Below are 14,753 nucleotides of genomic sequence, written 5' to 3'. Positions count from 1 at the left end.
GTCAGCTCTGGTCTCTTCAGGGTATATTCCCAGTAGTGGAATTGCTGGGTCAAATGGTATCTCTATTTGCAACTTTTTGAGAAAGCACCATACTGCTTTCCACAGGGGTTGCACCATTTTACACTCCCACCAACAGTGAAGTCCCATTTTGAATGCATGAGGATTCAAACTTTTAGGGATCTAGTATTGAGAAGCCAGAAAGGAATAATCAATGCCCTGCTGTGTATAGGTTTCAGATGGCTTTTAGGCTTCTGGGGGAGGTAAAAAGGACAAAGAGAAAATTTGTTTGTAGCTGAGGTGGGGAGAGGAAGAAAGGAGGGAGAGAAAAAAAGGAAGCTAGTGCCATGTTCACTGGTATATTATGAACTGTACAAGGAAGTCCTTTCTATGACTCCATACATACTCGGGACATTTTCCAAAAATCACAAGCTTGAGGAGATTGGATTTCTTGTGAAAACTAACAAAGGGCCAAGGTCTCTATCAGGTTTTAAAAGTAATAAAAAAGAGACTATTAGCTCTGGTGTAGGGCCAGGGTCAGAGAGGACCTTTGAGGAAATTTCCCCTATAGCACAAACATAGAGAAGTCCTAGATAAAATCAGAATTACAGTGAGATTAGTGGTCACAGGCTTATAATCTAATACTGCCTTATTTACATAAGCATTACCGCCAGTATGAGAAAAGCAAATAGTGCTTGGGGAAGTATAGCCCTGGCAAGCATCGATTCTGGAGCCAGAGGCTTGGGCCTGATTCTTGGCTCCACTTTATCAGCTGTGTGACTGTGAGTAAGTTACTTGACTTCTATCCTCAGGTTTCACACAGGAAAATGGGAATAATGAAAGTACCCGTCAGTCAGCAACTACCCTTTGTCTCTAAATTTATTGTGCTGTGGTGGTTTTCATATTTTGGTGACATGGAAGGTTATGTCACTGGTGTTTCAAAAACCAGCAAGGTCACCCAAGTTGGGCAAGTGTCAATTGAGCTTTTAGACTAAGACTAGGAAGAGGGACCTGGAAATCTACATCTGAAAACCAGCGAATGAAAAATCTTATGGGTACCAACAGAACAAAGTACAATAGAGTGCTGGAAGATGAGCCTGTCAGGTTAGGAGACATTACACATAGTATTGGGGAACAGCTGACTCCTCAAGGGAGGATGAACCTTAATGACAGAGGTGGAATAAAGTCTTCCAGATCTATACTTAGGAATCTCTGTTGGTACAATGCATAGAGTTACTCTGTAACCCAAAGTTTATGCTTTTCTGGTGGTTCAAATTCATCAGCTGACCTTCAAAGAAAGATGGACAAGCTCCTTCTGTATGATTTATAGCCTTAGAAACCAGTTGGAGGGTCAGCTATGAGTTACAACAGATTTGATAGCAATTAGAGAATGAGTGTGAGTGTGTATGTACATGAGAAAGAGAAAGTGATGGACTTTCTGTAAGAGTTACAGCTTGCTTGGTTCCACAAGCAACACTCTTGGCACCAAAATCAAAAGATTAATTGCATTAGGTAAATTTGCTGTTAGGAACCTTTCCAGAGTACTGAGAATTATCAATGTCAGTCTAGAGACTAAGGTGCATCTAATCCAGGCCATGATCTTTACAATTACTTTCTATGCATCAGAGAACTGGGCAATAACTAAGGGTGATAGAAGAAGAATTAATACCTTTGAGTTGTGGTGCTGGAGAAGAGTCTTAAGTATACCATGGACTGCCAAGTAAACAAATAGATCTGTCTTGGAGAGGATGAAAGCAAGTTTCTCCTTGGAGGTTAAGATCTGAAGCTCTGTGTCACATACTTTGGGCACGTGGCCAGGAGGGACCAGTCCTTGGAGAAAGGCATCACGTTTGGGAGGGTGGAGCGACAGTGCAGGAGAGGAAGATGAGATGAGATGAGTTGACATCGTAACTGCGGCAATGGGGGTAGGTGTGTTGAAGTCAATGAGACTCCAGGATAGGGCAGGCTTCATAGTGTTGTACATAGGTTGTACATCACTATGAGTTGCAGGTGACGTGATGGCACATAACAACAACAACAACATACTTATAGTTGAGACAGTTCTGGTGGCCTACTGGTAAGAAGCTGCACTGCAATTCTGAAGGCATAAATTTCAAATCCACTAGCTTCTCTGCAGTGGAAGGATAGGCAATCTCCTGTGCAGTTAATGGTCTCTTTTTCCTGCTGGAGGATCAGCTATGTGTCAGTTCCAACTGATGGTACACAAAAACAACAACATTACAATTATAATTTGGCTCTTCTGGACTTGTTTTAATTTCCTCAAGTTTCAGATTGAATTTGCATATGAGCAAGTGATAGTCTGTTCCAGTTGGTCCTTTTCCTTGTTCTGATTGCTGATACTGGGCTTGCCCACTATCTTTACACATATAGTTGATTTGATTTCTGGATGTTGCATCAGATGAGGTCAGTATAGTAAATGTGTAGGTGTACTTTTTCTTTCTAAAAGGGCATTTGCAATAATAAATAATTCAAAACCTGTTAATTCAGTTCCAACTCATTTGGTTTCCAAGTCTGTAATTTTTAACAAGAGGAGAGTGGTCATCTTTCTATCTTGGAATCAATAGTGAATTCAAATCACCAAAGACCCACAACTTTTGGGTAAGAAGTGCCACTCACTATGGACGATGCCACCAGTGTTCCCTGAATATGTCATTGACTGTTCAAAATTCTATCATGATTTCTCCGGCCTCCTTTGTATCACCAAGGTCATACTTTCCTACAAATCTTTTTTATTTTTTCAACTTTTTCATTTCAATAACCAGTCATTATTAATGTGTCTTGATTTCATGTTCAATGAATTTCAGAATGCAAATATTTGTAGAAATTCTCAGTTTCTTCATCTTTTGCTGAGGCTGTTAAATGTATACACTTATTAACTGTAGGCATTATGTTGTTGTCGTTGTTGTTGTTGCGTACCGTCAAGTCAGAACCAACCCATAGCTGATAGTTAATCGCACAGAATGAGTCTGCCCATCCTTCTCTAGTGAACAGCTGGTGGCCTTGAACTGCATGCCTTTGAGATTGCAGTACAGCTTCTTGCCACAAGGCCACCAGAGCTCCTTTATAAATATTATAGGAGTATGTAATTGTGGTTCAACATTTTAATTTTTCTATCTAAAAAATCATGTGATATGCCACCTGCTATTCAGATCTTATAACATATATTTACATTCACTCCTTAAATATTGACATAGTTAGGTTGGAAAGACCAGATCACTATACAAAACATTAGTGTTATGCAAACATAGAAGGTAGTCATGCCCGACAACAAAATGGAGAGACTATATTATTGTACAAATGCTTAATGACATCATCGCATACTTGCCAAGCCACTGAGAATCATAGCCTAATGAAACTGACACACAACTAACCATCACACTTAGTTTTACTCTCATCTGTACCTCAGCATTCACAAAGCCAGAGGTGAGCCATGAAGGAGTAAAATAGAAAGTAAAGTTTTAGTTATTGTTATAATGCAAAATGCAAAATAGTGAGGTAGTAGGTGAGTTGTTGTTGTGTACTGTGGAGTCAGAACCAACTCGTAGCTGACCCTCCAGCTGGTTTTCAGAGGCAGTAAATCACACTGGGGGAGATTTTTTTTTCTATCCCATCTTTCTCTCACGGAGCAGCTGATGGATTAGATTAGCAAACCTTTGGGATCACAACACAGCTTCTTACTACTAGCCATCAGAGCTGCCTATGAGAGTAGTAGATGTATTACACAATACTTTCACACAACTTGGTAGTTCTCAATCAACCTCTCAAAATCCCTCTATAAGAAAATGTCATACAATGTGTACCTTATTTTCTGTGCTAAGATTACCCCTTTAAACAGACCAGCTTGCCATGAAATACAAACTGTGTTTTCTGAAAAATGAACAAAATATGTGCCTTCCAGTAAATTCTGACACTATAGGTCAGTAGAAGTTCCCTATGGATTTCCAAGGCTTAATCTTTCCAATGCTACATCTTTTTACCATGGAGTGACTGATTAATTTGAACTGCCAACCTTTCTTTTAACAGCTGAGCTCATAACCACTACACCACCAAGGCTCATTCAAATGAAAAAAAATTGTATGAATACTTTGCTCGTAGATATTTTTGTCTACCTGAAATCTATGGAGACAAAGCTATTGCATCCTAAGCATCTAGTGTGATATCTGACGCGTGACTTATCCACTTATCTATGTTTTATGAGGGCCTACAATAAGCCAGGCACTGAGCTAGTGGTTTAATATTCTAATTGAAAAGATGAACCCTGTGTTGAACACAATCTGATCCATGCCAACTTCAGTTGTTTTGGCCATGCCGTCTTCCACCCTTTGCCTTTCCCCGGTGACAGTTGTAGCACTCAGCTTCTTACCATTGTCAGCTCTGCTGCTGGATCCCAATGTCCAGTCTTCAGCTTCTCCTCTTTATCTGTACTAGATTTAAAGACCATGACACAGAGTTGGGAAATCTGGCATCATATACTTAAAGTGCCAGGCAACATCACAGAACTTAGGGAAAGTTATATTTGTAGGGAAACTGATCAGCTGGAGACATATGAGGGAGATAGGTGACAGGTACGTGTCCCTTCCTGTTTCCAATGTCTTGTTCTGTGGTGTCCAGTCTATTCTGTCATGAGTTGGCCACTTTATAAAAGAGCTTTCACAAAGGAATGACTCCAGTGTGTGTTTCCTTCTCATCTTCCTCTCTCACTTTCATTTTCCTTGACTTTTGCTGCTGTAAGATCACACTACCCAGAAATTTTAGCAGTTATGTTTTGCATCAGGGCCTACTTTCTAGGGAAATGGCAAGAGCTAAAGCTCTTATACCTTCCTCATTGAAGCATGTCCTTAATCATTACCAAGTCATTACCAAGTTCTCATAGAACCGTGATAGAGTTCTGTGAGTCCTATTCTATGTTGATTCAATACACCTTTCCAGTTCATTTCTCTTATTGCCACTACTTTTCTGATTGTCTCTCTGTTTTAATTTTACGTACTAGCACTCACCTTGTTTATTCCAAACCCTTTGTATCTTGTATTTACTTTTTCAGCCTCCATTACTCCTTCATAAAGAATGATAGTTTTATTTGTGAGGTTGTTCTTTTCTAATCCTTGGTCCATGTGGCTGAAGTACGACTAACTTTTCTTTGATGACCCATCAGTATAGTCCAAATCCTTGAACAGGTGATGGATCCTTGGATGGTGCAAATAAATGGTTTACATTTGACTTACTAATGGGGCACTGTACAAGAAAGTCATAGCAATTTTTTCTACCACGATTACAGCCAACCAAACCCTATGGAGAAGTTCTACTCAGTAATGTATGGGGTTGCCACTAGTGGCATTGACAGTAATGCTTTAGTTTTTTGACATTGTGATTGATTTGGTGAAAGATATATGCCTAAAAGAGTCCAAGTAGAGCCAGTCTTGGGATCATAGTTGGAACTACTGGGAAATTGAAGATTTTTCCCTTCTTAGAAGAAGAAAGGAAGTAATTGAAGACATGAAGACAGTCAGTCATAGAATGAAACAAGACCCCAGGGAGAAAGGAAGACTGATATTTTTTAAAAATGTTTATTTTAATAGTGATTTTAATTAAAGTTTACAGAATAGATGGATTTTCATTCATTCGTTTTTGCACATTTTTCTCTCTCCCGCCCCTTCCCCAAGTTCACTTGTTTTTTAATATTAACATATTATTGCACAATTTCCTCCCTTCTCCCTTCATCTCCCTGCCACCAGTCGTCTTTACAATGTACCTTTTATTCTGGACCTTTGTCTTACATATAATGTCTAATAATATATTCCTTTTAAACAGTTTTCTCTCTAATATATTTCTACACAGCGTTCATAGTCTATCAACTCTTTTCCTATTCTCCTTCCAACTCCATGTCAGTTCTGCCTCATAACAGTGATGTTATGTGGTATTTGTCATTTTGAGACTGAAAGAAAAGACTGATTTTTGATGGTAAAGTTTGAACCACTGAATTAATTCAAACCTGAAGGTCCCAGAATTCAATCTTTTAGCTTTTTAAAAAATTTTTATTATTTTTGTGTGAGTGTACCGTCAAATCAAATCTGACTGGTACAGGAGGAGATTGACCCTCCTTTCCCGGCAGAGCATCTGGTGGATTCGAACCGTGAGCCTCTGCAATTATAGTTGAGCTCCTTACCACTAGGCCACCAGAGCTCCCCACAATCTTTTAGCTTTATGAGCAAATCAGTTGTTGTATTTTTTGTTTTGTATTTTTTCTGTTTGTTTTCATTTTGCCTAAGCAAGGTCAAATTGACCTGTTGCATCCAATGTCAAGAGCACCCTAGAACCTTGAAGCTCTACACCTTTCCATCACTATGTTGTGCAATGAGCTTAAATGAGTCAGTTATTGGAGACAAGGTTTGGGTTACTGGCCCCAAGGGCAGATACTCCATACCTGGTGCTCAAATAGCCATTCCACAGGTGCTACCTGTCTTGTCTAATCTTGCCTCTTCCCTTTCTCTCATGACCTGTGCTTCTGTCTGAGTGCCTTGCCAACAATCTGATGCAACTCTGTAAAGTCTTAATGTTGCAGGGAAATTTTATGGCCTCTCAGGCACACAGTTCTTAAGTACAGCTGAGCAGGTGGAATTCCTGGCACCTTACCAGCCTGGAGAGACAAAAGCAGGTCTCTTGCTGTGGAATGTGAAGGTAACTTTAACAACTGGAACTTTTCTGCCTGACCATCCTGTTTCTCAGGAGTTGGCTCCTGCTTGCTGTTTATATTTTATTCAAGTCCCAGTTCTCCTAACTCTCAGTTTTTTTGTGTCTCTCTTCCTTTAGAGTTTTAAATCTACCTTACACCCCATACTCTTGTACTGCCCTGAGTAATGTTCCTTCAACCTCCCTTGACCCATTGGAACCTCTTTGGTCCTTTAAATTTCAGCAGCAGACAGACCTTATATTTCTGTTTCCACCTGGGACATGAGGCCTAAAACCCTCACTGTTCTTGAATCAGTTCTGGCTCATAGCCACTCACATCACGCTTCCCAGGCTGTACGTAGTATAGAAGGAGACTGCCCATCTTTTTTCCATAAACTGGCTGGTAGATTTGAACTGCTGACTTTGTTGGTTAGCAGTTTAACATTACACGCTATGCCAGTAAAGTCTAATTAAGTTGTAATAGAGCTTCTTACTCTCCTCTGACTCAAACTTGAGGAGTCTTGGTGGCGCTATGTTTAAAGCACTTGATTGCTAATTGAAAACTTAGTGGTTCAAACTGAGTAAATACTCTGTCACCTCTGCAAAGACTGTTGTTGTTGTTAGGTGCCATTGAGCCGACTCAATATATGACTCATAGAGACCCTATGAACAAAAGACCTGAACCTTTCCTTGCCTTGCACCATCCTAACAATTTCTGATATGTTCAAGCCTATTTTTACAGTCACTGTATCACTAGGCTAACACCCTCCTCTGAACCCAATGGGACTATTCTACTCTGCCTTATAGACTCACTCTGAGTAGGAATTGCCTCAGTGGTAATAGTTCTAGTTTACATGGTAAGTGAATGAAAGATGGTTGCAACCTAGAAGTGCAGATTGATACATATCTAGACTCAGGAGATGGCCATTGCCCTTTAACTTGTTACTGTTTTCCACAACACACTTCTTGGACATTTTCTTGATAACTCTCATGGCAGCTATATCTCCATCTACTGGAAAAAACATTTGTTTATATTTCAGTTGGATCCATGTAGTCACATGTAAGATGCATGGATCAAACAATGACAGCAAGATGTACTTAGTAATTTGTATATGCAAGGCACAAGCTAGGGTGCCTGTGGCTGAAATAATAATTTAATATTAAATTCAACAGCTATTTGCTGCCATTGTTGTTAAGTGCTTCCAACTCATAATGACCTGATATCTGACAGGACAAACACTTCCGGGTTCTGCTCCATCCACAGTCACAGCTGTGCTTGGACCCATGGATGTAACCACTCTGTTAGAGTATCTTGTTGAAGTTCTTCCTCTTTTTTACTGACTGTCTACAATCACAGCATCCTTCTACAGCGTTTGGGCTGTCCTAATATTAGTATTTATTACAAATTTTGAAAAATATTTGGAAGACATAAGTGAGAAGCTCGGACAGAATAATGAAGAAGGGCGATTATTTGGGAAAGTCTTTATAAAGAAGAAAATGGAATTAAAGAGAGTTAGAAAGCATTGATCAAGCAAGACACTTAAAGGATAATGTCACAAGCAGGAAAGACAACAAACTCCTTGAGATAAGAAAGAACTTGTTATGTTAAAAAAAATGGAAAGGAAATCAGTGTCGCTGAGGGGTAATGAGTAAGGGAGAAAGTGTACGCAATCAGAATTGAGGCATGGACAGTGGATGGCCCTAGGATCTTGGATTTTAAGACATGATTCTAGATGAAATGAGACTTCACTGAAGTAAGAGAACAAAATAAAGTAATTGACATTCCAACATTGCCCTTGCTTTAAAATGCATGGAGAATGATTTTTGGGAACAAAAAAAAAGCAGAGGAATCAGTTCTGGGCTGCTGGATGAGTAGCAGCAAATATGGGTGGAATGGTGAATTTCTCTAGCCATTTCTAGGCTGAACCCAGAGGGCTCTCTGCTGGATATGATGGGAGGACTGAGACAAAGCAGCAACAGCTACGGCTCTCAGGTTTCTGGCTTTAGAGACTGGTCCACTTTGATCTTTAACCTAGATTGGGAAGTATGAGGAGAAAGCAAGCACATTTGTGGGAGTGAGCAAGAAGCTGCTCCTTTTAGATGTTTGTGAGACAGTCATGAAGGAGTGCCAAATGAGAAGCTGGATTAGGCATCTGGGACGTGGCGTAGAGTCTGACCTGGAGGCTAAGATTTGAGAGTTGTCAGCACATAGATGGCATTGAGAACCATGTGAGAGTGTGAGGCTATGAGGTCAGTGCATGTTAACAAAATAGAAGGCATAAGGCTTTCCCTGGTCCCTCTCTAGTCTTCTCCTTGAGTCCTAGTCCTAGCCCTAGTCCTTAGACTGTTATATGCAGAAGATACAGCTCTTTCTATTCATAGAAGGGCCCCATGTTACCTTAGTGATTGGGTAACTCTGGTTATTTTCTCAAAAGCCCAGTCCTGAAGGATGTCTTCCTTCCTCCATATCCTTCCACACAACTTCCTCTCCCCTGACGTCTATGACAGACTAATAATCTTCATCCTAACAGGGACCCAGGGTGGTAGGTTGGAAGGAAGAGAGAAACTCTAAACTCTAAACAGTACAGTTACTACCCAACTGAGCAAATAATCGCTGCTGGATTTGATGGAAGGGCTGAGTCAAAGAAGAAGCAGCTGTGACTCTTAGGTTTCTGGCTTTAGAGACTGGTCCACTGTGGTCTTTAACCGAGATTGGGAAGTACAAGAAACAAAACTACAAAATTAATCTTCAGAAAGGAAAGTAAGTTTGGGGGAGAGGCTATTTTTCTGTTATAATATTGGCCTTAGTGGAAGTCATACATTCAACTTGTTCTGTTTTGGCTTAAAAGTCACTATAACAATGTGTTGTGCAAATCATGTGGAAGGCTTAGACAAGATAATTTGACTCTGGGCCAGCCATGAGCTCTCCTGAACCAGCATATGCACTATTGAAAATAGGTCATTAAGCTCCCATGCACCTGTAAAGACACCACCTATTTTTTTTTATACCAGCACAGTGCCTTCAAAGACCTTGTAGTATAATATAACCTTGTAATATAACCACCTGCCAGAGGTTCAGATCTCACAGTGAATATAAATAGACTGAATGCACCCACCAAAAGGTAGAGAGTGCTAAAATACATTAATAAAACTCACAATCCAACTATATATTGTTTACAGGAGACACACCTTAAACTCAAGGACACAAATAGGTTGAAAATGAAAGGATAAAGGAAGAATGCTCCACGCACATAATTACCAAAATAGAGGTGAGGTGGCATTTTTACTATTAGACAAAGAAGACTTTAAGACCAGACCTGTTAGAATAGAGAAAAACAGACATTGTGGTAAGAAAAGGAGCTGAAACCCCAAGGGCATATGGTTCAAACCCACAAGCTGTTTCATGGGAGGGGGATGGGCAATCTCTTCCTGTATGACTTACTGCCTCTGAAAACCCTTTGGAGTGTCAGCTATGGGTCAGTTCTGACTCGAGGACACACAACACAACAGTAATAAACAACAACAGTAATAAAAGTACCCATTAATAAAAAAGATTTAACAATTATAAGCATATATATATTAGAAATTAGAGCACTTCAATATATAAAATAAACACTGACTGAATTAAAAGGAAAAAGAGTATCATAATAATGTTGTTGCTTTCCTTCGAGTCAAACATAGCTTGTAGCGACCCTATGAACAAAAGGCCTGAAGCCTCTTTACTACTATAGACATTTATCAAAGTTCATAGAGTTTCTGGAGGCATGTTATTTAGGAAGGGGATACCACTTTCAAATGATAATAATAGTTGGACATTTTAATATACTGCTTTCAATACTGGAAAAAACATCTAGAAAGAAGATTAATAAAGAAACAGAAGACCTGAATAACACTATATACCAGCCAGACTTAATAAACATGCATAGAACACTCCACCCCAAAACAGCATTCTCCTGTGCCCATGGATCATTCTCCACAGTATGTAACATTTAGATCACAGCAGTAAATTGTGATAACTTAAAAACATCTAAATCACACAAAGTATTTTTTTCTCACCTCACAGAGTGAACTTAAAAATCAGTTGCAAAAACAGAACAAGCAAACAGAAAGACTTCAAACACTGGAAAAGACACAGACATAGAAATTAAGTCATATTCTATAAAACTATCAAGAAATAATTTACATTTTAAGGAGTTAAGTGAAAGTGAAAACACAACAAAACTTTTTACATGCAGTGTAGGTGGTGCTCAGGGGGAAACCTATAGCAATACATATCTACACAAAAAGAAAGAACACATAGTAACAGCCTACCTGACAACTCCACAGAAGAAAGAGAAGAACAAACTAAGCCTAAATTTGCCCGAGGAAAGGAAATAACTAAAGTCAGAATAAACATAAATAGAATAAAACTCAGAAAAGTAGAATCAAACCAGAAACTAGTTCTTTGTAAAGAGGAGTATAATTGACAAAATTTTTTTATTAATTTTAATGAAAGTTTACAGATAATTAGGTTTGCATTCGTTCATTGTTGCACTTTTCTCCCTGCCCACCCCTTCCCCCAATTCACTGTTCTCCTTGAAAAGGAAAAGAAAAACTCTTTCATTGTTATGCAATCCCTCCCCCCAAGTCCACTCCACTGTGCAACCTTCCTAATTGTAAACATTTTAAACAGATTGACAAGAAGGGGAAAAAAATGCAAATAACCAAAGTCAAAAGGTAAAGCTTTTTGGGTGACGTTAAACTTACTCAAATGGAAATAAAGAGGATTAGAACATAATACTATGAACTGTTGCCTTAGTTATCTCATGATGCTGTAACAAAAGTACCACAAGTGGACAGCTTTAAACAAATAGAAATGTATTGTCTTTCAGTTGGTGTTATTAGATCCTGTCAACTAGGCCCATAGTGACAATATGTATAACAGAGTGAAACTTGGGCTAATCCTGTGCCATGTTCATAACTTCTGTTGTCTTTAAACTCATTATTGCAGTGACTGTTTTTCAATCCATCTCTTTAAAGGTCTTCCTCTACTTTAGGAAGCATAATGCCTTTCTCTACTGATTGGCCCTTCCTGATAAAATTCTCCAAATACCTAAGATGAACTAGTTTCAACCCTTGGGCACTAATGAGCTTTGAGAGGATATCAAGAATATCATCCACGAAGAAAGCAAAAGATCATTGCAAAGATGGAGGAGGAAGAAAACACTGAGAGAGAAGTCAGTAGAGACTCTGAATATTGCACTAGAGCATCAAAAGGCCAAAGCAAAGGGAAGAAATCAGGAAGTTAAGGAGTTAAACAGCTTATTTCAAAGGGAAGCTTGGGAAACCAAAACAAAGAATTAGAATGAAACGTGCAAAGAGCTGGAGTCAGAAAACCAAAAGGGCTGCACTTAATTGGCATTTCTTAATTTGAAGGTACTGGTGATATGGGCAGAATATTGGGTGATTCAGGAAGCATTAAAGAAGATGGAAAGAACACACAGAGTCACTGTACCTAAAGGAATTGGCTGACATGAAAGAATTTCCTGAAACAACATATGATCAAGAGACAATGGTGATGAAGGAGGACGTTCCAGCTGCTTTGAAGGAATTGGCAAAAAACAAGACCCCAGGAGTTGATGGAATACCAAGTGACATATTTCAATGGATAGATACTGCCTGGACGTGCTCACCAAGATGTGCCAGGAAATCTGGGGGACGACTGACTGGTCAACTGATTGGAAGAGATCCATATTAGTTACTATCCCAAAAGAGAGTGATCTGACAGATGTGGAAACTGTCAAACAATGTCACTGATAACACACAAAATCCTGCTGAAGATTATAAAACATGACTGGAACAATAAATCAGTTGAGAACTACCAGAAATACAGGCCGAGTTCAGAAGAGGCCACGACACCAGAGAAATTATTGCCATGTCAGAGGGATCTTGGCTGAAAGTAAAGAGTAGAGAGGAATGTCTGTATTTCATTGACTATGCAAAAGCACTTGGCTGTGTGGATCACAACAAATTGAGGCTAACTATTAAAAGAATGTGAACCTCAGAACAATTGATTGTACCCATGTAAAATCTTGGAGCAGGAAACAATCATCAGAACAGAGCAAGGAAACACTGCGTGATTCAAAATCAAGGGAAAAAGTGCACCACCATATCTTTTCAATCTATATGTAGAACAGATAATTCGAGAGGCTGGACTTTAGGAGGAGGAATGTGGCATCAGGATTGCAAGAAGACTCATCAACAACCTACATTATGCAGATGACATAACCTTGCTTGCTGAAACGAGGAGGACCGGAAGCATTTGTTGCAGAAGGTCAAAGACTGCAATCTTCAATATGGATTGTAGCTCAACAGCAAGAAGACAAAGATTCTCACCATTAGGCTAACTGGTAGCACCATGATTAATGGAGAAGAGATTGAGGTTGTTAACAATTTCAGTTTGTTTGGCTTCACAATTAACACTCTTGGCATCAGCAGTCAAAAAATCAAAAGGCGCATAGCTCTGGGGAAAGCAGTTGTCAGGGACCTTTCCAAAGTGCTAAAGAGCAATGATGTCAGTCTGGAGACTAAGGTGCATCTAATTCCAGCAATTGTCTTCACAATTACTTGCTATTCATCAGAGAGCAGGACAGTGGCTAAAGATGGGACAAGAACTGATGAATTGAGAACCCAGAAATGGACCCATTTATTTATGGTCAACAAGGAAATAAAACCTGTCAAATGGGGAAGTAACGGTCTCTACAACAAATGGTGCTGGCAAAACTGGATGACGGCCTGCAGAAAGCTGAAGCTGGATCCACCTTTCACACCATACACAAAAATCAACTTAAAGTGGACCAGAGACCTGGAGTAAAGCCCAAAACCATAAAATTCATCAAAGACAAATTGAGATCAAGCTTTGAAGGCCTGTTGTTATTTATTGCCATTGAGTCAAGCATGACTCATAGTGACCCTACTAACAAAAGACCTGAACTCCTCTGTTCTATAACCATCATCATTTCTCTAAGTTCAGAGTTTCCAGAGGCATGTTATTTAGGAAGTGGATGCCACTCTTTGCTTAGTTTATGGTATAAAGAGATTGCCAAATACAACCAGAATGCACAATTTGAAGAGGATAAAAATTGATGAATAGAACCTTCTAAAGATTAAATCCCTGTGTACCTCAAAACCATTTTCCAACAGAGTGAAAAGAAAACCTACTGACTGGGAAAAAACATTTGGCAATACCATCTGAATATTGCACATTTAAATATTTGAATATTGCTCTGGAACACAGAGAAGCTAAAGCACAAGGAATAATTCAAGATACTAAAGAGCTGAACAGAAGATTCCAAAGGTCAGCACAGGATGACAAAGCAAAATATGACAATGAAATGTGTAAGGAGCTGGAGTTGGAAAATCAAAAGGGCTGAACTCGCTCAGCATTTCTTAAGCTCAAGGAACTGAAGAACAAATTCAAACCTCGAGTTGCTATAATCAAGGATGCTTTAGGCAGAATATGAAGTGATCCAGGAAGTAATAAAAGAAGATGGAAAGAATATACTGAGTCACTGTATCGAAAGGAATTGGCAGACACACAAGAATTTATTTAAACAACATATGAGCAAGAGCCTATGGTGATGAAGAAAGAAGTTTAAGCTGCTTTGAAGGAAATAGCAAGAAATAAGGCCCCAGCAATAGATGGTATACCAACTGACATATTTCAGCTCAGAGATGCTGCCCTGGATGTGCTCACCAAGTTGTGCCAAGAAATCTGGAGAACAACCACTTGGCCAACTGACAGCAAGAGATCTATATTTGTTCTCATTCCAAAGAAAGGTAACCAACAGAGTGTGAAAATTATACAACGATATCATTGATTTCACATGCAACTATAGAACGATATCATTGATTTCACACTCAAGCAAGATTCTACTGAAGATTATCCAAAAACGACTGGAACAGCACATCAGCAGAGAACTGCCAGAAATCCGGGCTTGGTTTAGAAGTGGTAGTGGTACTAGGGATATTGTAGCTAATGTTAGATGGATCTTAGCTGAAAGCAGGCAATACCAGAAGAATGTCTATCC

At 39.3% G+C, this 14,753-nt stretch overlaps 1 pseudogene; it reads left to right on the top strand.

Annotated features, from left to right (window-relative positions):
- LOC102847370 overlaps positions 1–14,753 on the top strand; it is a 117,871-nt pseudogene that overhangs the window by 28,354 nt on the left and 74,764 nt on the right.

The sequence above is a fragment of the Elephantulus edwardii genome, unplaced genomic scaffold, assembly GCF_000299155.1.
Source record: "Elephantulus edwardii isolate Elephantulus edwardi_28Jun2011 unplaced genomic scaffold, EleEdw1.0 scaffold00008, whole genome shotgun sequence".
NCBI classification, from domain to species: Eukaryota; Metazoa; Chordata; class Mammalia; order Macroscelidea; family Macroscelididae; genus Elephantulus; species Elephantulus edwardii.
The sequence above is the reverse complement of the archived record's forward strand: the minus strand, read 5'-3'. Positions and strand labels throughout refer to the sequence as shown.